Source organism: Leptosomus discolor, unplaced genomic scaffold (assembly GCF_034619465.1).
Source record: "Leptosomus discolor isolate bLepDis1 unplaced genomic scaffold, bLepDis1.hap2 HAP2_SCAFFOLD_86, whole genome shotgun sequence".
Lineage (NCBI taxonomy): Eukaryota > Metazoa > Chordata > Aves > Leptosomiformes > Leptosomidae > Leptosomus > Leptosomus discolor.
In genome coordinates this window covers 17,137-39,143 of record NW_028237836.1, presented here as the reverse complement: position 1 = coordinate 39,143, position 22,007 = coordinate 17,137, and the positions used below count along the sequence as shown (strand labels likewise).

Below are 22,007 nucleotides of genomic sequence, written 5' to 3'. Positions count from 1 at the left end.
TTCCTTCTTGTCATTGAAGACAACAGAATGAGTTAAAAAAATTTCAACAAAACAAGGAACAAAATCTGAAATACAAACTAGTTGGATAAACCTATTTTAATGCAGGTTTATTAAATGCAATTCTTCTGTCACAGAACAGATTGACAGAACAGTCGAGGTTGGAAGGAGCTTCTGGAGGCCATCTAGTCCAACCTCCCTGCTCAAAGCCTATGACCTCGTCTAGTCTTTCAGTTGGCTTTGGATTTTTTTAATTTGACTCCAGTTTCTACACAAAGGTGTTTCACAAATTCATTTTCACAAACGTACGATTTTTGTGTATAGGAACTGATGTGTTTTGCTAACCCATTGGAGCACGGGTGGAAGGAGCCATCCCCCGTGCTGCCCGGCACCGTAATACAGAATCCCTGCTTAATAACACTGAGTTGTCAGTGAGTTTTCTTTGAGTCAGTTACAGCACTGCTTCAGCAAATGCTTCCCAGGCTCTGGAGGTGAAGTGGCCTCACGAAGAACTCAGTTTGGGTAAACATCAAGATTTTAACTATGCAGAGGCAAATTAAGCCTCAAAACACACATTTAAAGAGATACACAGATGCACAAGTCAGCAGAGCGTGTGATTCTGTGATTTTTCTGAACACAAATGGCACTAAACACAGGACTAAAACTTTCTTAAAACATATACTTAAACCAAAAAATGGCCCAAGTTTCAGATGTTCAAATGCCTACAACTTCTACAGCCTAAACTTAAGAACATAATAGGTGTAGAACAAGGCTTGAATTTTCCAAATTTGCCAGAAGTAGGGAGGTACTGAGAAGCTACTATAAGCTGTCTTAAAACAATAATTTTTACCATAGTGAAAAAAACCCCACTGAAACGCAAAATCCAAACCAGTTTGGGTTTTTGGGGTTGGTTTTTTTTTTTTTTTTTTTTGTTGGTTGTTTTTGGTTGTGGATTTTGGGTTTGGTTCATTTGTTGGCTGCATTTTTAAATGACAATCAAGTTGAGGACATCAATACCAAGTACAAAAAAACCCCCGCAAACCACCCCCTCTCCCCACTCCCTCTCCCGTAAGTAGAAGTAGGATGAGTTACCTCCTCTTGTTGTCCCACTAATCCAACTCTTCTACAATCCTTTCCTCCCTATATCTAAAGTATAAAACGAGCTCGATCTTGTTTAAAAAGCAGTGACCATCAAGACAGAACACAAAGGCTTACAGCACCGTCAAGACTCAATGGTTGAAACCGTTTCCTCAGTTGCAAGTCGTGCCATCCCCTTACCACTATGTACCTCCCAGAAACAGTACTTTCCCCTTCTCTCACAGAGGAAAATAAATTCTAGATTGGAAGGTAAAAAAGAACGGGGGGCGGGGGGGGTGTTTGAAGCGGGTAAGCAGAAGCCTCAGCTCTGACCACGGAGGCGAACATGAGGTTTATCACTCACGACGCTGCTCCTGGATCCCACGCTGCCACCGGGAAGGTGAACTCACCCGGGAAAGTCGAGTTTCAGATTGATTTCTGCCCGAGGGAAGGAACCGCAGGGAGATCCTGCCTACGTCAGCTCCCCAGCCACATCCCCCACGGCGCCACACGAGCCTCCCCAGCTCGCGCGCTGCGTTTTGAGATGAAAAACAGCTAAAAAGGAGCTCCAAGGCGCTGGCCCAAGGGCACCTCCTACCTGCCAGCTCTGCAGCCTCGTCAGAGGGGGGGGTCAGGCCCCAAGCCCCGGCCGTGGCCGATGACCCTGTGCCCGATCGCGGCTTTGTCTCAGAGCCGCGCGTGCCTCCCGCCCGCCGCCCCGCGAGCGCGTTCATCGCCGCAGCGGGGACCGAAGGCGGAAGCAACCGGCGGGACGCTCGCAGCCCCGGGACCGTTGTCCCGCAGGCGCCGGCACGGCGGGAGACGCGGCCCGGACGCGCCCGCCCTCCCCCGGGCAGCGGAGGGGCCGCCCCGGCCCCGCCCCCCGACCCCCCCCGCCCCGGGCCGCCCTCCCCGCGCCGCGCCGGCGCCTGCGCTCTTGCGCCGCTCGCACTTGCGGTGAGAGCCCGGGGGAAGAGGCGCTGCCGGGGCCGCCTCGCCGTCCGGCGGCGGGGCCGGCGCTGCGGCTGCCGCGACACCAGCCCCGGCCCGGGCCGAGGGAGCTGCAGCCCCGCGGCCGGGAGGCCTCTCCCGGCGGGAGCGCCGCTGCGGGGCCCCGGAGGGGAGCGAGGTAACGCGGCGTCCGCCCGCGGGGCCTCCGGTCCCGCTCTCTGCGTCCCTGCCGCCGGGCCCGCTCCCCTTCCCTGGCCGCCCCGTGCCTTCGGAGAGCCGCCTGCCGGGGACGGCCGCGGCGGGGTGGAGGTGAGAGGGTTTCATCTCGGCGCTGCCGGGGGGGGAGGGAGGGAGGGGGGGGAGGGAGGGAGGGAAGTGCTTGACGGCCCTTGCCGTAACTGCAGACCGTGGGGGCTGGGAGCTGAACTGGGAAGCCGCAGCTTTCGGGACTTGTCACCTTGGCCGTGACGCCGTACTCGAGGTCACCTCGCCGGGAAGCGAGGGAGGGCAGAGCTGAATCGTTGGACTCGGAGATGCGGTTGTGTTTAACTGAAGCAAAATGACAATCAATGCCCCTGGTTGTGCTTTCTTACAGCACACAGTGGGTTTTCCTTAGGAGAACCCTCGCTGTTGAAAGCTGTGGGAACGGAGCCGATGGTTTTGAATTCAGGTGGCCTCTTAAGTGGCAAATAAGTATGTTCCATGGGAAGATAATGTTCTAGCTTTTGGCTTTGTAGGTGAGGTAAAAATTTCAGCTGTTGAGCTGCAGCAGGCACAGTTCTCTGTAGCTTCAGTAATGCCAGTGTCAGTAACCCTTGCTGCTTGTCGGTGTGGGTTTTGAGGGGAGATGGTATTTTACTTGGTATGAAGGACTCAACACTGTTTTACTGTCTGCAGTCACAATTTGATGCTCTGTTGACCATTCGCAGTGTGTTCAGAAGCGTTCTTAGCCTCACCTTCCTTCAGAGAAGTCCTCTCTGATGTCTCTGGTGTACCTACTGTTCTACAGTCTCCCAAACCTCAACCCAAATCAAAAGGCAGTACCTAGGAATCGCTCCCTTTTGGGTGGAGTTTCTAAACAGTTTTGTGTAGGCGCCTCCAGCAAAGAAGATAAAAATAGTCATTTCAGTTTCTAGGTGCTTTGCCTGAAGTTTCTGCAAAGCTTTAAGCTCGCTCACATTAAATCAGTGAGGCTTTAGAATTATCTCTTGTTTTATTTTGTTTTGTGGTTTTGTTTGGATTTTTTTAAACACAACTTTTCCTGTGTCCCTTGAAACAACTCTCCTGGTAGAGGTGGAGGGAGAAGGACTGGGAAGAGTCATGGCTCAGGGGTGACGTAGCCAGGCACGCTGCTGGATGCAAACTCTAACGGACTGGGGCCCGTGGACTGCAATTAGACAGCCCAAACTGCTACAGCCCCCCAAGGTGTTCCTGGTGCTTCTGAGTGTGGCTGTGCTCGAGGCAGGAGCGTTCGGCCTTCCTGTGAACCGCCAGTTGAGCCCTGTGTTTGAGGGTGCTGTAACAGTGGGTAGTATGATGACTTGGGGAACTTTTCTGCCCAGTTAGAATCCCACAACTTTGCAAAGGCAGTAACTTTTGTAATTACGTCTTTTTTTACGAGGTGCTTGGTGGACGAGGAGAAGCTGAGCCTGGAAAGCTGTGGCTGAGCAACCCCGAGGCGATACTTACGGACTGGTCCCACGTGTGGGATTGGAGAGACGGGAGCAGGTCAGTTAACAAACACCTCCATCTCGGGGGGACATGAAACAAGCTTTTTTTGGCAATGAAGGGGGAGAGAAATGGCTAGCTTCATCTAACTAGAGACAGGCTGATTCAAAGTGTGAAAGAGTCTCCTTGAAAACAAAGAACCCTGAAGTAGTGGAGAACTTGTGTGCTTCAGAAGGTTTGGTTAAAATTTAGGCACTCACGAATAAGAACCTCTAAATACCTGTAGCCTGTGCACGTAAATACAACGTAGGCAGAGAAGTTTCTTGGAAAAGCTTTAGACCTCTACCGTGCTTTACCAGTTCAGCAGTGTCAGCAACTGGGGATTTTAAAAGCTCTGATTCTCAGATCAGAGTTCACGGTACAGGTTTCTAGGTGTGCGCTGTGTGTTTTATTCTGGCAGAAGAACAGGCCTGTATGCTGTGACCCCTGGGGTACCTTGTGGGTGTAGCTATCAGTACACCTTCAAGGTGAAGAGTGTGTGTATATCCAGAGAACCCAGTTATTTCCAGGCCCACCCAGTTTCCTGGAAAATGGTGAGGACTGTGCAAGGACTGAGCTGTGAACGGAAGGAGTTTGCCATCAGCTGAAGTAAGGGTCTGCGGGGTTGTTTTGTGATTAGGAAAGATAATTGGCTGCTGGTCTTCCAGTTCCTCGAGCCCCTTGCTTCTGTCAGGAAAAAGGGCAGCTGTCTGGTACAAGACCAGTTGTGCTGGTGGGTTGCTGGGGAGGTGTTCAAACCAGGGCTCGCTTGCCAAGGGCAACGTCAGGTGGTGAAGAGGGAGACCCCTGGGTCCGAGTTGCCGGGGCCAGGAGCAGCAGTCGGTCTCTGCCCAGACTTCTGGAATGCCGTGGGGACAGGTTTGCTCGTGCCAGGCTGGGGTCTGTTAGATACAGCCTGCGCTCAGCCACGGGGAGTGGAATTTCGGGGTGGGATTACTGTGCAGCACAGGGGGGCACAAATTCCTGTGTTTTCATCTCCCCCTTTAGCGTAAGACTTAAGTTTTTATACGGTGCTGACTCAGCAGCCTATTTCAGCAGCTTAGAATTAGGAAAGGTTATTTCACAATTAAAGCCACTGAATTTCGTGCTGCTAGTCAGAAGCTGGAGATGTGAAGTAATTCGAATTCAGATGTTTCATGTGGCTGTAAATGATTCCTGGGTTGTCACCTGGGGGGTCAGTCTGTGGGCGCGGGGGTGGAGGCGGCACAGCAGGAGGTGTGTTCCTGCGGGGCGGGTGGCGAAAGGGTGAGCGTGCGAGGGGAGACCTCTGGGCGTAGTCACAAGGGAGACTTGTGCAGGACTTGCAAAGTGGGGGTTTTATGGTGGTCCTACGCTAGCGTGGTACAAACTGCCTACAACGGCGGGCACTGGTGCTGCGCTGCAGAAGGGAACGTCCTAACCCCTGGCCCGTGTTGCCCCCGAGACTTCCTCATGTCACATCCCACTTCTTCGTTGCCCCTTCTCCATGGGCTCAGGGTTACAGTCTTCCCGTGTCTCAAGTGTGTTTCTGACCGTCAGAACAAATTTCTAACAGGTTTAATATTTAGGAAAATGAATGTAATACTTATTGTAGTTTACTCATGCATTAATTACCGAGTTGGAAAAAAAGCCGCGTTCTTTGAGATGTGAGCCGTGTTCAGCGTCCTTGTTGTGATCCATTTTATACTCACGTTGTGTAATGCCGACCTTGGGGATGAAGGTATTTCTGCGTGTTTTATTGACTTACATCTTGAAAGTGAGGTGTTGATATGTACGTTAGATGTTAGGCAGGACAAAAACATAATAGAAAAGCACAGTAATGGTATCTTTCCCTCTCACCCAGTTATTATGGTAGAGCAAGTTTTTTTGTTGGGGTTTTTGTTGGTGGTGGGCTGGGTTTTTTTTGTATTTAGAATGGTCTGTCTGTTCCCTGTTTAGACACAGAGGCATGTGAGATGTTAAAGCTGTTGTGACCTGATGCATCTACAGCTCCAAATTAAGTGGATGAGTGGGTTAATTGATACAATATTGAAACAGAGGAACCTATTTTATTGTAGTTCTGATTTTGCATACATACGAGATATGATGTAATAATATTTATGCAATGCATGAGTAACTATTCATTATTAAAAACTGTAGAGCCTGAGGTTGTCTGGCAGTTTCTTACATTGAGGTAAAATAAAGCTGGTTTTATAAATACTTGGTATCAACTATTTTGACTTTTAGGCTGTTTGAATTAGCTTTGTAGTACTGAGGCTTAATCATCTCTACTGTTAGGTGTAAATAGCAGCAGGAAAACCAACCCAGTTCTGCTGCGAGTATTATCTGTTCCTCTGTTTCCTACCACAGAAGTGGGTTTTTTACCCTCAGATTAATGTTCAGGTTGGAAGTGACCTCTAGAGATCGTTTAGTTAGTCCAAGCGCCCTGCTCCCATCAGGGTCACCTAGACCAGCTCCAGGGATGGAAACGCCACAGCCTGTCTGGGTAAGTTCCAGTGTTTGACCACCCTCACAGAAAAACAAAACAAACAGCAAGGGAGGGGGGGGAAACCATGAAAGAAAGAAACCAAACCCACCCCAAACTTCCTTTTTAAGTTTCTTGTGTTTCCAGTTGTGCCTGTTGCCTCTTGTCCGTTCACTGGGCACCACTTGGGTGAGTCAGACCCACTCTTTTTTACTGCTTCCCATCAGGTTTTTATACGCATCAATAAGATTCTTTCCCGCCACCCCCAGTCCTTCTTGAGACTACAAAATCCTGGCTCGCACAGCCTTCCCTTGTATGTCCGATGCTCCAAGCCCTTCATCGGGCTCCAGTATGTCCGTGTTTGCCTTGTACTGGGGAGCCTAGACCTGGGCCCAGCACTCCAGATGTGTCTCACCAGTGCTGAGCAGAGGGAAAGGGTCACGTCCCCCGACCTGCTGGTGCTCTTCCTAATGCAGCCCGGGACACTGTTGGCCGCCTTTGTGGCCGAGGCGCGTTGCTGGCTGCTTCACCCAGGACCCCGGGTCCTGTTCTGCAGAGCTGCTTTCCAGACAGTCTGCCTCCAGCCCGCAGTGAGGGACGGGGTTATTCCTCCCCGCGTGAGGACTTTGCATTTCCCCTTGTAGGGCTTCAGGAGATTCCTCTCTGCCCGTTTCTCCGGCCTGCCAAGGTCCTGCTGAATGTCAGCACAACCCTCTGGTGTGTAAGGCACTCCTCCAAATGTTATCATCTGCAGACCTGCTGAGGGTACACCTGTTCGCTGTCCAGGCCGTTAATGAAGGTGTTCAGCAATACTGGCCTCAGTATTGACCTCTGGAGCACCACTAGTGACTGGCCTCTGTGTTGCATTACCGCAAGGCTGCTTCTCCTCACTTCAGTTTCATTTCTCTCTCGGCTGCATAACAGCCAAATCTGGTTTAGAGCTCTCCAGGGTGTGTTTTGTTGTTACCTCTTCCTTTTTTTAACATGCCGTCCTCTGGGGTGAACGTGTACGCGCTGCATTTCATTTCTGATTACAGCAAGGCTTGTTTTGTAGCTTTTAGAAAACTTTTATGTAGATATCTTGGGTATGGTATGACTAAAGTAAAAGTGACAAATCCTGAGTCTGTATTTTCTGATTTTTGATGGTATGTGTTACCTGAACAGAAAACACAGGAATGATCTAAAATAACTGAATATAAGTCGTCATTTGACTAAGAAGGTGTTCTGTACCAGAAATACAGTTTTAAATTGTCCCATGTTTTCTTTACTTCAGAAGAGTGGCATATGTTGTGCATAAAGTAATTTAACTTGCCATGGTAATTCAGGTCATTCTTTATTATGTTTTTTTTTAATGGATGCTTCTTAAGGAATTTGTGCGTTCACATGTATGTTTGTGAACCTGCAATGCCCGTGCAGAGATGGATTTAGTACCTTTACAGTCTAGATTTCTGGTTTGAGTCTGATGCCTGAAACACCCCCAAAACCCACCAACAAAACCGCCCACCATAGGATAGGTGGGAAGAACAGACTAAAGCTCTGCTAAGCATTTAGAGGTTGTGCCAGCATGTCAGGTTTTGGTGAGCTTGTGTTCTTATGCCAGCAGTTGGAAACCTAATCAAGGAAATAAATAGTCATTTTTAACCACACCTATATTAAAGATGAAAGACTTAAGAACAGAAACGAGTTGGTTTAGACAGTGTAATGGTGGATAGTCCTCACTCCGAAAGAATTCTGTTCTCTATAAAAGGAGGAATTAAAAGGTGTAGGAAGAGTGATATGTTACGAAAACAGATGGCATGGCAATATTGTTAGTCGTCATTTTGAAGTGGGATTTTGTAGGAGGGATTGCCCGAGTGGACAAACAGGAGGAGGGGAGGATGTGTTGAAAGGAAGGCTGGGAGCGGAAAGGGAGATGCAGAGCATGTGAGGTGAGCTGGGGGGGAGGGTGGGGGTGGCTGGAGGAAGAGAGTGCTGAGAGCCAGGGCTGCAGAAAATGCTGACGTGGGAGTTGCAACAACAGGGACCAGTGATCCAAGGTGCTCCCTTTTGGTTTCGCTTGCTTTGGTTCACGGGGCTGACTCATCCCCTGGAATTTCTTATCTCCAGACTTGTGGAAGTAGATGAAGTGTTAGGTGAGGTTGATTGCTCTGTGCAGTGGGAGAGAAGGAGAACAAAGTCCCCCTGGCTGAGAAGTGTCCAAGAGGTGTTGAACATAGTGGAGAACGACAGTGTTCTCGTGAGCACTGTGCAGTTTGTGAGCACGTTTTGTGTTGCCTGCTTTCGTGAAAATTTGGGTGGTTATATTTAGGTTAAGGGACGTGAAAATGTAAATAAAATGAATTCCAGATATCTAGTGTTCATCTTGCCCGTGTATCAGCAGAAATAAACTAAAACCAGCCAGACTTCAAGCCTGACTGCAGGGTGATGCGTGCACAAGAAAATACTTTTGCTGGCGGAGAAAGCTTGGTGGAGCTGCCTAATCTAGGTGCCTATGGGGCAGATTTAAAAAACAGAACAAAACACAAACACAGTGAGAAACAGGTCACTTCTTCAACTGATCATCTCTTCTTTAGGCTCAGGAGGCTTTCTGTAGCCTGTTTGTTTGTCATGTTCTTCAGTTGCTTCCATAAATACCTTACTTGTTTTGTGTGAGCTTGAGTTGCTGAAAGAAAACCTTAGCAACATCTGATTCTTTCCAAGATAGTCTTCGGCTTTTTCAGAATGTCATTCTCTTGTGGAAACCACTAGCAATGCGATATTTTAATTTTATTAATAATCTGGTTTCTGTCAATAGTCATCTGTCTCGTAGTAAACCATTTAATTTCACTGGATGTTTGAATTCTGTAGTTTTTAAAGGTTGAGCGGTTCCATTTTTTTACTTGTAGTACCCTCATGACCAGGGACTTGGTATTTTGATAGCAGAACATTGACGGCGAGAGGCCGAAGCTTATACATTTGACAATAAAGTTGTGGAGATAAAATGGTGATGGAAAAGTAACAGTAGATCAGAGTGGCGTTGGCCAAAGACCCTTTAGTAAGAAGTTGGTTTAGGAGAAACCTTGGCGACTAAGATTGCAGCGTAATGCTTTTATTATCTGAAGATAGATAATTTGGTGTAGAAGGGTCAGGAGAAGCACAGGTAATGCTTAAAACTGAGTAGTACAAAACTTTGGCCGTTTTTACAGCTGCTTTGCAGCAGCCATCAGTTGAAACTGGAAGCTTGGTCATGCAGTTGAATCTGCACCTTCCTCGAAGGTGGATGGCTGAGTTTTCAAATCCAGTAGCTTGCATGATTTTTCTTTTATGTTTCGTTAATAATCCTAGATGTTTCGTGGTGTGCAATAGTGAACAGGAGTTTCCTAGTGCGAGGGTTTGATGCAGCAGCCGTCACATGGCGTAAATGTTGCTTTCTGAAGCCGTCTGATTTCATTGGGCTTGTTTGGACAAAGGCACGGTGTGGCTATTTGTGAGTGCCTTTAGACTAGAAAGTCACTTAGAATTGTGGGGCAGGGGGAAGCAGAGGGGAAAGCCTGATGCGATTTATTTGCTGAGCTGAGGAGGGCTGGGGGGTGTTTTGGTTCGGGTTTTTTCTTCTGGAGGTCGACTCAGTCTGTTGTCCTCAAATGACTGAGTTCTTTGTTAGCCCTAATGGAGGTTTGAGCTGTTCTGGAGCTGAAAGTAGTTTACTGTTTCAGAGTATTTTGTGAGCTGCCTGTGGATGCTGCGATGAGTAACTAAAGAAGGGCAGGGGATTTTCTACCAGTTGTGTGTCCTGAAATGCTGCACACACTGAAGCTCTGCAGAGGAATTCTGCTGTTTCAGCTCCTCAAACCAGGGTACTGCTAGCACTAGAGGTAGTGTATTCATGTGAGGATTATGTTCTGGAGTTGTCTGTGTTAACAGAGACCTTGATCCCTGGCTATTGACCAGTAGCAGCCACAATAACAGGATGAATGTGTCAAAAATGTCACCTTTAAATATTTTTGTTAGCTTGCCGTTGTTCTGGGAAATCATGTATTAGATCTATCTTTTTGTTTTAAGACAGTTTCTTAATAGTTGAGACATGATTAAAATTTCAAGGGGCAATCCTTCCGTTGGGTGCAAGGAAGTTTGTCAGGAGATGATCTGCCTGGTCTGGCTCCATAACATCGAGAACGTGGTTTTTCGAAAGTATAGAATGATCACAATTCCTATAAAATCAGTGTGTGTCTGGCTGCCTCCAGGAGTTCCACCCTTAATCCTTTTTTCCTAGAAATACGCTACAAATGTTTTAGTTTTTCTAATGCATAATTGTCAAGGAGAGTTACTTATTTGTAGGAGAGAAGCAGTAGAACCCACGGTCTCATTTGTGAGTCGTGTATGGGCTTAAGTTTTTAGTTCTTCAGGATGGTAACTTTGAAGTGATTGCTGTTGTTCATGCAGTCATAACTTCAGGGTTTTGTCTCCCCCACAACTCCCCAGTTCATGTCCTGAACAGAGTTTTGTACCTCAAGACCTGAAAACCTCCTAATAGCAAGAGTCATCAAAAGGCTTGCCGTGTCAAACCACTGCCCTTTTAAGCAATATCTCTGTTGTTGGGTGCTTTTACTGGAGTTATTTGAAATTGGATTAAACTCTCGCCAGAGGATGATTCCTTCACGTTGGCCTTTCCAGACTGTGTTCAGATTGAAAGCTGAGAATTGTGTGCAGAACCTTTGCAAAGGCTCTTGATTTTTTTCTTGCTTTTAATTCTACTCCTGCAAAGAAATTGTTTTCAGTGTTTATCGCACATACAGACTGCCTGACTGCCTTTGTGTCTGAGTGCCACGTATGCAGTTAGCAAATGATTTTAAAAAATTTAAAATATTTGAGCAATTCTTAATTTGGTATTTTAGATGTGGAATATAGAGCGAGGGATTGGATGACCTGTACAGGGTCGCGAGGGGTTTGAAGGGGGGTTCGTCCTCCTTTTCTTGCCTTTAGGTGCCTTAATCACAAGACCATCATTTAAGATAACAGTGTGCAGCAGTGCTTCTAAGAAACCCTCACCAGATCTGTGCCTTTGTGCTGTAACGCTGTGTGCAGATTTGTACAGCTAAACTGATGGGCAATAGGCTGGAAACAGGCGCTGTAGAATTGCATTGAAAAGTCGTCAAACCAAAGGTGTTATTAAAAGGTTGTATTTTGAGGGGAGCCAAAGATGTCCGTGTTCATCAATTTCAGCTTGATTTCATTAAAGTTTATGCTTTTTTCATCATGTGTTAAGAACAACTTTGAGTATTCTTCCACAGGAAGGCTGAGTCCTACAGCTATTTAATTGTGTTAAATTGTGTTAATATTCACTTACACACACAGCTAGATCCAGCGTGTCTGTCACCAACAGCATCAATGAAAGGGCCCTCTATATTCAGAATCACAAGGCTCTTGCCTCCAAGGACTGTGTAAATCTTAGCTGTGAATGCTGCTGGCCATGAGGTCCAAAATGTTGCGTGTCTCTCTTTGGAGTGTGTAGCAGCTCAGGAAACAACAGCAGCTTCTGGACCAGCAGTCCTAAGAGACCCTTTATGGAGAAGATTCTGGGGAGTCCAGATTTTCCAACTTCCATCTGAAGAGACACCAATATGGACTTTGAAAAAGAGGATCATGATAATGTCCTCATCAACAGTGGGCAAATCTCAGTACAACCCAGAGAATCAGTTGCAGACTCATCTACTTTTTGCAACAATTACACGTAAAGTTCTCTGCAGTTGCAGGAATGGCTGGTGATTCTCACAATTACTCCCTCTCTCTGCTGGTGGCATGGTGCACTCTGTGTCTTTTGACCTTTAATTAGAGGTCTCGCAGTTTATTAGAGGATACTGTGAAATGTCTGTCCACAGTGCACGGTCAGAGGGTACTCCTGGAATAAAATTCCTCCCTGAGTTGTCTGTGTTTGGTAAGGAATGGCTGTGATGACTGAAGCAACCCTGTCTCATCTTTAGTTCCTTGTTCCTGAATTGTCAAAACCACCAGTGCCTGGGAAGCTTGGCTGGCTTTCTCCTGCAGTCCTTTCTGCTTCTTGCTTCAGGCTGTGCTTGGTTTGGAAGACAGCCCTAGAAAACACAGGGCTTCTGGTTCAGTGAAGGAAATGGACCTTCTATTTCCCACCTGAAGTCTGTCCATTCCTAAACCCAATACTCCAGTCCTTCACTTGAGTCTTGATGGGCAAGATCTTATCAGCTGGGGAATTCCCTGGGGATTTCCTGCCCGCCCACCCCAGCATGAGCAGTGTCTCAGTGCTCTCAACAAGCAGTGTGGTGAGGGCTGGTTGTAAACCACAGGGGTTAAGTGGCGTATCAGATCATGGGCGGTGAGAAACTGCCGCATGTGTGTGGTCTTCCCGATTCACACTCAAGTGTTTTTCCAAAAGAAACCCCAACAAACCAACACAAAAAACTTTTTCTAAATCTTGAATTCCAGGTAAAGGTTTGACCTGGACATCATGTGAAATCACAGTGGTGCTTGGTAGACAGTCCTTTTCGCGTCTCTGGGATTTCATATATTCTGAATGCAAAGGGACCTCAGGCCACTGTGGGTTTTCTTAAACTAAACATCCCACAAGTGTGAGCAAGTGCATTCTGACAATAGCCTAAACCAACAACAGAGCTCAAGGCAGAGAGAGGGTAAGCCTCTTAGGAGAGAGTGACATCTACAGCCTCGTTTATATGATATAATCCCCTACTGCCTTAAGACTGGCCTGAGTTGAAAACTCTAGTCCAGAATTGGACTTTGCAGAATTTATAATGGATGATAACATGACTTGGATCACAAACTTGCTCCTGAGCTCCAACTAAAAGAGTAGCCACATTTTCTGCTAGGTGTTGCAAAAATGTATAAGAAGAATCAGGCCTGTTCAAAAGTCCTTGCAGTAAGAGTATACACAAAGGAGAAGGGAACTTGTCTTAGCCCCAGGATTTGCAAAGGGAACTGGGAGAGGCTAAGTGACTTGCCCAAGGTCATGCAGGGATTTTTTGGCACATCAGCAAACTGAACCCAGCCCTCTTATGTCCCAGTCTAACATTTTAAGCACAAAACCATCGTTTTTCCAGAAGAAGCAGCTGTCAGATTAAAAAGCAAAGGGTTTTTTTTGTTTGTTTTATTCTCTTTTTTTTTCCCCTTTTCTTCCCACATTTGATGTACAGGAAAGAACAAATTAGCTCATTTAAAAACAACTGGAATTTTCACCCCAACTTGAGCATATTTTTCCAGATTCAAAGCCATTTGCTCAATATTTTTGTTTCTTAATCTTATTTTCTATGAACATGAGACTCTCTTCCTCCCAGAACCGCCTGTGCCTATGAGGGCCAAACCACCACTTGAAAGGCTATTCCTGAAGTATCTGGGGCCCGTCCAGAGCTGGGGAACACTGAAAAACTTGCAGAGAACCTTGGCTTCTCACCCTTTGTTGGCATATCAAGGCAATCTGCAGAGAACCCATTCCAGAAAAAAGGTTTAGGTTGCAGATGGGTGATAGAGAGACCTTTGAATAACCTCAGGACTTTGGTGGCTTGAAGAAAATGGAAGCTGACTCCAAACCCATTTCTGGTGTGGTGTTTGGTTTGGCAAAAACAAAGTCTGATTGATGAGGTTTGGCGAAACTGAGTCTCCGGTTTTGTAGCCAATCTCTGCTTCAAGAGATCGTCAGTTCTTGGGTGTGCTTCCACACATTTGAATTTCCTCACTGCTTGGAGCCTCCAGCAAAAACAGAAATAGCCAGCAGGTCCTTCTGTGAGCATTCAGAATCAAAATACAAAGTCAAGAGTGGTACAGTCTTTTCTAGTTCTATGCAGCCGTGGAATCAGATCAATGAATGTTGTACTAAACAAAGCACTTGCTCTTACGTCTTAGGACAGAAACAGAAAGTCATCTTTATTCTTTCATTGTCCTTCATCCTGGACTTTATAAGACACTCTTTTCTTTTGGGAGGTCTGTGAGTGTTGGGCAGGATGGTGCTCATAGGTAAAAGTGACAACTGTGTTGTAACTTCTTTGGAGAAGTATGCTCTGGACTTGTTCACCAGGGACACGCATCAGATCCCAATCCATATGGACGGGCTTCTGCTGTTTCAGTTTCTGGCCTATTCACTCTGTATATCTGTGCTGGGATTGGTAACCAAGGCGTCAGTTGTGTTGACAAGCTGTTGTCAATGAAGAAAACACATGGCTTTTTCTGGCCCACATGAAGGATGTGTTGGTTGTAACCCACGTGAGTCATTGTACTGGATATGATCTTCACCCCTCAGACAACTTGTGCTAAAATACTGAAATAGCTGGAATTGTAAAAATGGCTCTGAAAAGCCCCAGTTCTGATGTGAGGAATGTTTCTTCTGGAGTCAATATTGCCAAGGAAGCACGTGAGAAGACTTTTCAGAGGTCTCCGTTGCAGCCCGGCAGGAGAGAATGGAAGGATCAAGGTGTCTTAGTTTTGTGGAAGCTTCCTGCAGGGTCCTTGCTGTCCTGCAGGTAGGGCACAAAAGTATCTTTATGCCTGTAGAGTCTGAGCAGTCTCCAGCAATTCCTGTTTTAGGGCCCTTAACTGGTACTGATGATCTGCATCTAAACTTATCCTGGTTTGCTTTTTTTTTTTGTTATCTTGAAGTCCATTTGTCAGGGCTTTCAGTCCCATTAGAAACCTTTAGATTTCCTCTGTACTTGAAGTGTGCATTTTTGCAGAATCCCGCCTTGCTACTGAAGTTATGAGTTTGGTTTTTCCCTTTCTGTTAATAATTGCAAAGAAATGCACTCATGGAAATCTGCTAAGCACAAAGTTTCAGAACTGAGCATTGCTGTTTACTTTCAAGCACCATCAAATGCTTACAATTTCTATGAGAATGAATTTCCTGAACAGTGTCTTTCCTGGAAGTTCCTGACCCCATTCAAGGTCTTCCTCTGCTTATTTATCTGTTGTTAATCTCCTGTGGTTTCTTTTCTGGACTTGGCTTGTCTCACAGCTAATCCAGGTTCTCCATGACAAAATAACCCTGTCTACTACTTCTTCCTTCTGGCATGGCTCTCCATGAAGTTTCTTCTTCCCTTCCTGCAATGTGTACCTTTCCTATAACCTGACATCTCTTTCACTCTTCCCATTGCTACAAAATCTTCCTCTGCAAGTAAGTAAAAGATCAGGCTCTTCTGGTTGTAATCACCTCCTTAGCATGTTCATTGTCATCATTAAATCCTCCTTGCTATTCCCAGACTGATGGATGCTTCTTGGCCAAGGTTAATAAACACCAACAAAGAACCATTCACAGCACAGCAGTAACAATTTGGTAGTAACTTCACTAACACAAATGGAATCCATGAGCATGGATTGGTTTCCTGGAGGAGTGTAGCCCAGCATGAGGAGTATCCCATGTGCATGTGCAGGAGGATGTACACTGAGTGAACGCATGCTCCAGCCATAGCTAGGTGCTTCTGGCATTTGGAGAATTTGATTTGGGACTGTCCCTGCCCTGTGCTGGGTAATTGGATCTCCTACTCCAGCCAGTTCCCTCGCAGCATGTCCACTTTAGCACTGTCCTCCCAGCTGCTGCCTTAGCTCCACAACCCTTCCTTTGTCTGTTGATCATTGCCCATCCCACTCCCTGCCTCTCTGTGGAGGATCACTGCTCACTGTGAAGTGGAAACTTCTTTCTCCCCCGTTCCTGGCTATTCTTCATCTGCTTAAACAGTCTCCATGAAGTAAGGCCTGTTTCCACCTTTGGTTTTGAACACTACCTGTAAAAATGAGATTTTTTTTTTCGTTGTCTGCAGATAGGCCTTTCAATAAACATGTAAGTAAGGACTGAAAAACACATTAAAAAAAAATCACATTAATAAAAATGAATCAGTGGATTCCCAAATTCCGATGAGATAAGCAGATGCTGTTTTAAACAGAGACAATACCCTGTGTTAGCTGCGGCCCTGAAAGTAGCAGCCCAAGTCCAAGCACAGACTTCACAGGTGTCTACTGCTTTTGTCAGACTATTCTTTCACCCGCCCAAGTTTTAAAGCTTTCAGAAGAGGATTGCTTGAGGTTTTCCTCTTGCCAACCCGTCTGTAGCCAGAAAGTCAGTGGGAGACAGAGAGACCCATAAAAGGTAACAGCTAAATAAGTAACATGCAGAAATTCCTCACACTCACCTCTCTATTGGCAAGGGAAGATGCAGCTGACACGGATTAGCTGAGCATGAGTTTAGAGAGAGGCTGGATGCAAAGGCCTCTAGACTTCTTTTAACCCTAAAAGCTTTGGAGGTAATTAACAAACCCCAAAACTAATTCAACCGATCCATCTCTGTGTTTTCTTGACTCTTTCAAGTGAGGACCTGTTGCTGTTGGTTTTTTTCTGCTCCCAGGAGAAAATTTCTGAATAACTAACAGTACTCAGAAGATCTTGTTTCTTCTTGGTCTCTTGTAATAGCCTCAGTGGGCTTCTCTCTACAACATTATGTCACTCATTGCAGTGTACAGGAAACAGAAAAAATGCTATCTTTATTTCTGCAGTCTTTGCCTTAGGGCTAGGTTAAACTGAAGTCACATGAACTTGCAGGGTGAAAGAAAGGAATAGGATGGAAAACACACCCCTGTTCTCTTCTCTTCCTCCTTGCAGCAGAGGGAGAAAAAGTTTTGTTTCCACGTGGAAGATTTTTCAGATGTTTATTTCTCGGGAGTGAATTGGAGCTTAGGAAAAGCTTAGTTCACTTCCCCAGATCAGCTGCAATTCTCTAGTGCGACTTTGTCCACTAGAGCCTGGGGTAACTCGGCTCTCTCATGTGCATAGTTCAAGTTCTGTCATCTCTAGGTAGAATAATTTTAGTTATTAAATTCATGCGTTCCAGAATCCAGCAAATTCCTCTGTCTTCTCCAATTCCTATACATCTTCCAGAACCAAATGGTGCTTTAACTCTTCCTACCCTTCCTAGCAGCCTTGGCTGCACCTGCTAGAAGCAGAGATCTTGAGTGCATAAAATCCCTCTCTATATGCAGACAGCTCTGCTTGAACGGTTATCTTTATTGCAGGCAAAGGATGAAGAATAAAGTGTTGTCCTCTGTGCTCTGCTGAATGTAGGAGTCTTTCTGTCATTTTGCCAAGCCTGGAGAAAAAAAGCTAAGTTCTGCAACTCAAGGGAACAAATTATGTTTAGCTGGAAATTTTGGATTCCCTGGGGCAAATGATCTCTTCTTTCTCATTTCACCCAGCTTTAAAATGGGAGTAACACACCTTATCCACGTAGAATGGAGATGTATGACTCCATAGCAGAGAGGAGGAGTTTGTGCCTGCTAACTGAATAAATATGTAGATTCAAAACTATTCACAGATACTCTAAGAAACCTTTTTGAGGATGTACAACTGGACAGATCATGGAGTAGTCAAACTTGTCAAGATTCTGTTTTTGGAAAAGGGTCACCCTTGTTAGCTGTCACCCATGCTGTAGGCTTATGAAGTGTCTGAAATAGCCAATGATTCAGGTGAATCAGTGAGGACATTGCATTCATGACATTCACAGGGAGTTGAAATTGCCCAGTCTTTCACTTTGAGAAACCTCCCAGGGTCCTAGCTGGCCCATACAGAAGACAAGCAGTTTTTACAGTCTAAAACTCCAGAGTTACATTTTATGTGCTTTAGAAAAATTATAAAGGAGCCACAGCCCCATGCTGCAGTGTACATAACATGTATGATGGGCTGGAAAAAAATTTCTTTTCTACAGTTAGTATTGTACGGGGATGTTTATCCCTTTGCTTGAATCATCCAGCCATCTTAAAGCAAACCTATCAGGAGAGGTGGGCTGTCAGAACTCCCTGTTGTAGCAATTTCTATGTCTGTCTTGGAGTGGAGGAACCTGAAGCATCAAAGTGTCTACCTTAATAAATTGCAGGAGAGTTTAGAGCATAAGCTGAATTCTGAAAAGCAATGACACGATTAGCAAGCTTCCAAGAATTATCTCATAATCATTGCCACACACATGCAGACTGCTCTCTGATTACATGACTAAATAACACAAATTAAACCTGTCTTTTTCTAATATGTCTAGTCATATTTTTTCTTTCGATCTGTGAAGGGTAATCACCCATTAGTCCAGCCAAACTGCAGCTCAAAAGAAATGCTCTCGGCCTTGTTTGCTCTTTCTAGTGTTGATAAATGGATCAGTGTCACTGTGGTTAGCTATGTTCCCTTCTTTTGCCCTGTTAAAAGTACAGTCAATTTGAGCTGGGGTCTACTAACAGGGACTGGAAACAGCAACAAAACAAAAGCTACCTCATCGCTGACCAACACTTGCATTAAGCAAATAGTGTTACTTTGTAGTGTAGCATTGCTGATGGTTAGGATTGCCACTGCACTTGTTCTTGCTTTGTCTCCTATTCAAATCTGGACTTTTGTGTCCTGCAGCAAGGATACCTCCTTGACCATTCTCCTGGGACCACTTAGCCCACTGGAGTGGAGGATTTCTAGGGAAAGTGGCATTTTTGCTAGCAGATCCATGAAGCATATGAAGGATTAAACCAGCCTCTCTGTGAAAATGTGAACTGTCTGTGATACATGTGTTTTGTGGAGAAACAAACCAACTTGAGCCTATTAGCTGTCTACTTTTTGTGTAGGTAGTGGAACTAACCCCACAGCTACAATGATACTATCATTAACGAAATAAGCAAGGAGAGATTTGTGGGGAGAGATGACATTGCTGGTTAAAGCAAAAGATAAGAAGCAAAGAGAAGGCATTTTTTTGGCCTGAAACTGAAGAAGCAACATTCCAGATAATAAAGATGGGGGAAACTTGCTTTGCAGCTTGAACTGAATTGTGTTAATCAGCTTGATATTTGTTGAGAAAAAGGTATTTGGTGCCTATGGAAATGAAAAGTACATTATCAAAAGTAGTAAGTTCAATAATTTCTGTGTCATAGAGACAGATGGCAAGAGCTTCAGCTATAGTGTAGGGAAAATTGTGATATAAAACCAGCATCTCTATTGTGCTCTGGTTTTTAGGATGAAGTAGGGTTAGGAATTTGACATCCAAAGCTCATCTTTTGAAGATGTTTTGTGGAATGCCTTTGAAGATCAAGACTAAGAAGTCAAACAGAGAGTGGTTATATTGTGAGAAACGTTCTCCCACCGGCTGTTTCTGTCTTTTGCAGAGTGTCTGCATGAAAATGTTGTGGTGTACAGTAGTTGATGGGTTTCACCCACATACTTTCCATGGGGGCATTTTGTGCTTTGGATAGAATAGATCACGTTCTGGAATGAGTACATGTAGGATGGAAAGCTTTGATGGTTTCTTTTGGATGGGAATGGGACTCTTATTCTATGGGGTATGTACATGTGTCAGCAAGTTTTAAATCTATTGCTTTGGCATGCATGGCCCTACTCCACTTGGGATATGTTTGCCATGAGAAATTTTGCTTCTACTAAAGTATTTGGTGGGGCAAGGGCAATTTGGAAAGTTCAAAGGGAAACTTTGAGGACAATTTCTTTCAAATGATCATCTGCTAGCAAAGGCGGTAGTTTCAGGATGTTCTGGACAAGTTCCAATCTAGCATGAAATGTGATAGCTAAGTGTGCTGTTAATAGGTTTTTTCTTTTTATATTGTAGTGCGTTTTACATATGTTCTTCAGGAGGCTCATTTACATCTGTGATGTCTGTCTCTGGAGGAGCAGCAGCCTTGTTTGCTGAATGTTTTGTGGCTGGTACCAGGGTTATCAAGAATATTCTCCTCACCGCCAATCTGATATTCTCTGGAGGTTTGGCTGCATATTACACATTTCAGGGAGCGTTTTGGATGGCTGCCATGTTTCTAGTGGCAGGTGTGCTGGTCCTTGTTTATTTCTATCTCTAAGGTTGTTTGTAGGCTGCTATTTTCAAGGTGAGGTTGGTGTCTAGGAAGTATCCAAAGACAACTTGATGGTTTGTGACCTACGAATGGGTGTCGGGAACACCAGAAACGCAGCCCAGATAGAAGGATATTATTGAATATATGCAAACCACAATTCTCCTGAGAGCACAGGTCAAGGCCCACGATATCACCTTTGCCCCTCAGAAAGGTTTCAGTCACCAGTTTCCCTGCCCACAAGGCTGCACTTCTACAACAACAACAAAAAAAGAGACTTTCAAATTAATTCATTAAACAGTCATGAACAAAAACTTAGTAATAAATCAGTCCTGGTAAGAAAGCCACCTTGTGTTTAGTGCACCTGTCATGGTCTACAGACCTACCATACACAGTCAGCCAAATCACTCCCTCTGGTAAGCAATGGTCCCAAGGCATATCATAAATATCACTCAGGTAAAGGCTATGTGGAAAATGCAGCTGTGGACAGCTCCAGGGAGGCTGGATCAGTAGCACAGCTGGTCAAAAAGGGTGGAGAAGGGGGAAAAGGTGGCAAATATCTGCCTTCAATTTGGTTTCTGTCTGATGTTGTGAATTTATGCTTTTCAAAATGGTCTGACTGCCTCTGGGCAATAGCTCCCAAAATTGTGTTTTTATGCAATATGTGGTTAGGAAGTTGTAGTAATCGCAGTACTAAATGCCCAGCACTTCACCCGCAGGGAAAGAAAGCAAATGCATTGATGTGAGAGCTGTATGGAACTGACAGACAAGGCAGAAACTGCAAACCACTGTTCTGAAACTTGTTTTCTGCTTTTTAGGCACCGAAATGATCCATTGTGCTAAATGGTAGTTTTGTCTACTTTTATGTTCTTACAGAAAACATTTAGAAGTGCAATAGGTTCTGCCAGAACCATGAGTTTGGATCTAAACCTCCCTTAAATGAACTCAAATCATTTCCAGAAGTTTACTCTCAAAAGACAACTGACATGAAATGACAGCATCATACCTGAAAATTAAAGGTGAGCCATTCGAGCACATTTAACAACTTCATGGTGACATTCATTTGTTTTCTCCTGGTGTACTCATGGACAACTCACATCTGGAACATGGAAACTGGTACCAGTCAACAGCAACAAAGATCTCTCATTTTAATTTCTCTCTCTCATTTTATTCTTCTGCAGGTGGTTCTAGAGTTTAGACCTGGCAGTGGAATCTAGAGGGCATTTGTACCAAACAAAATTATTCCCAACTGATTTTTTTTGCCGTTACTGAAAGTGAAATTGGATTGCTATCTATTTTATTGGAGGCCATGGTGCTGGGACCAAAAGATCTTTGAGCATAAAGAGCGCTAAAATTAAAATAACCGTATGGGTGAGCTTGGTTGGAGCTGAAAGCTATGAGTATTTCTTTGTGAATCAGATTTAAAAGGCCACTCTGGATGAACATCCTGCACTGAAAAACCCTTTCCTGTTTTAGTAACAACTCTGAAAAAGCAATAAAGAAACAATTTAAAGCACCCGTTGCATTTGTATTGGCTTTTCACAAAATGGATTTTCACTTGTATATCTTAACTGCTCTAGAGGTTTAAACTAGGACACTTTGTGTGGTACATTTCATTCCTAATTTATAGTCAGGTTCATTTTCTGGCTATTGTGCTGTTTACTCTAGATTATAAACATGTAAGTTTTTCTTCTCTCTCTCAAAGCAATATATTCCACAGAGAATAAAGCTCTGACAGCCTCAATCATTCAAAAATATGCAGCATCACCCAAAAATCATGACTTTGACTGAAATTCACAACATCTTAATACTAAAGATAACAATAATGAAATTATTTTTATAGTGTATAATTCGAGTTTTGAACCATTACGTTGCCCTGAGGGTACATACTTGCAAGAGTTTCTATGTGACTACGAGAATAAAAATATAGGGGGTTCTTTACTTGTATTTCTCTCTTAATTGATTGTTTCCAGAAAAAGATTTTTTTCTAATTT

The 22,007-nt window shown here is 44.8% G+C and overlaps 1 long non-coding RNA gene across 1 annotated transcript; it reads left to right on the top strand.

Moving 5' to 3' along the window:
• The first annotated feature begins 3,705 nt into the window (after nt 1-3,705).
• On the top strand, nt 3,706-21,395 carry LOC147412686 (uncharacterized). The gene is made up of 3 exons (XR_015184164.1): nt 3,706-3,753; nt 20,890-21,032; nt 21,195-21,395. It is a non-coding gene; the product is annotated as an uncharacterized LOC147412686 (long non-coding RNA).
• The last annotated feature ends 612 nt before the right edge of the window (nt 21,396-22,007 follow it).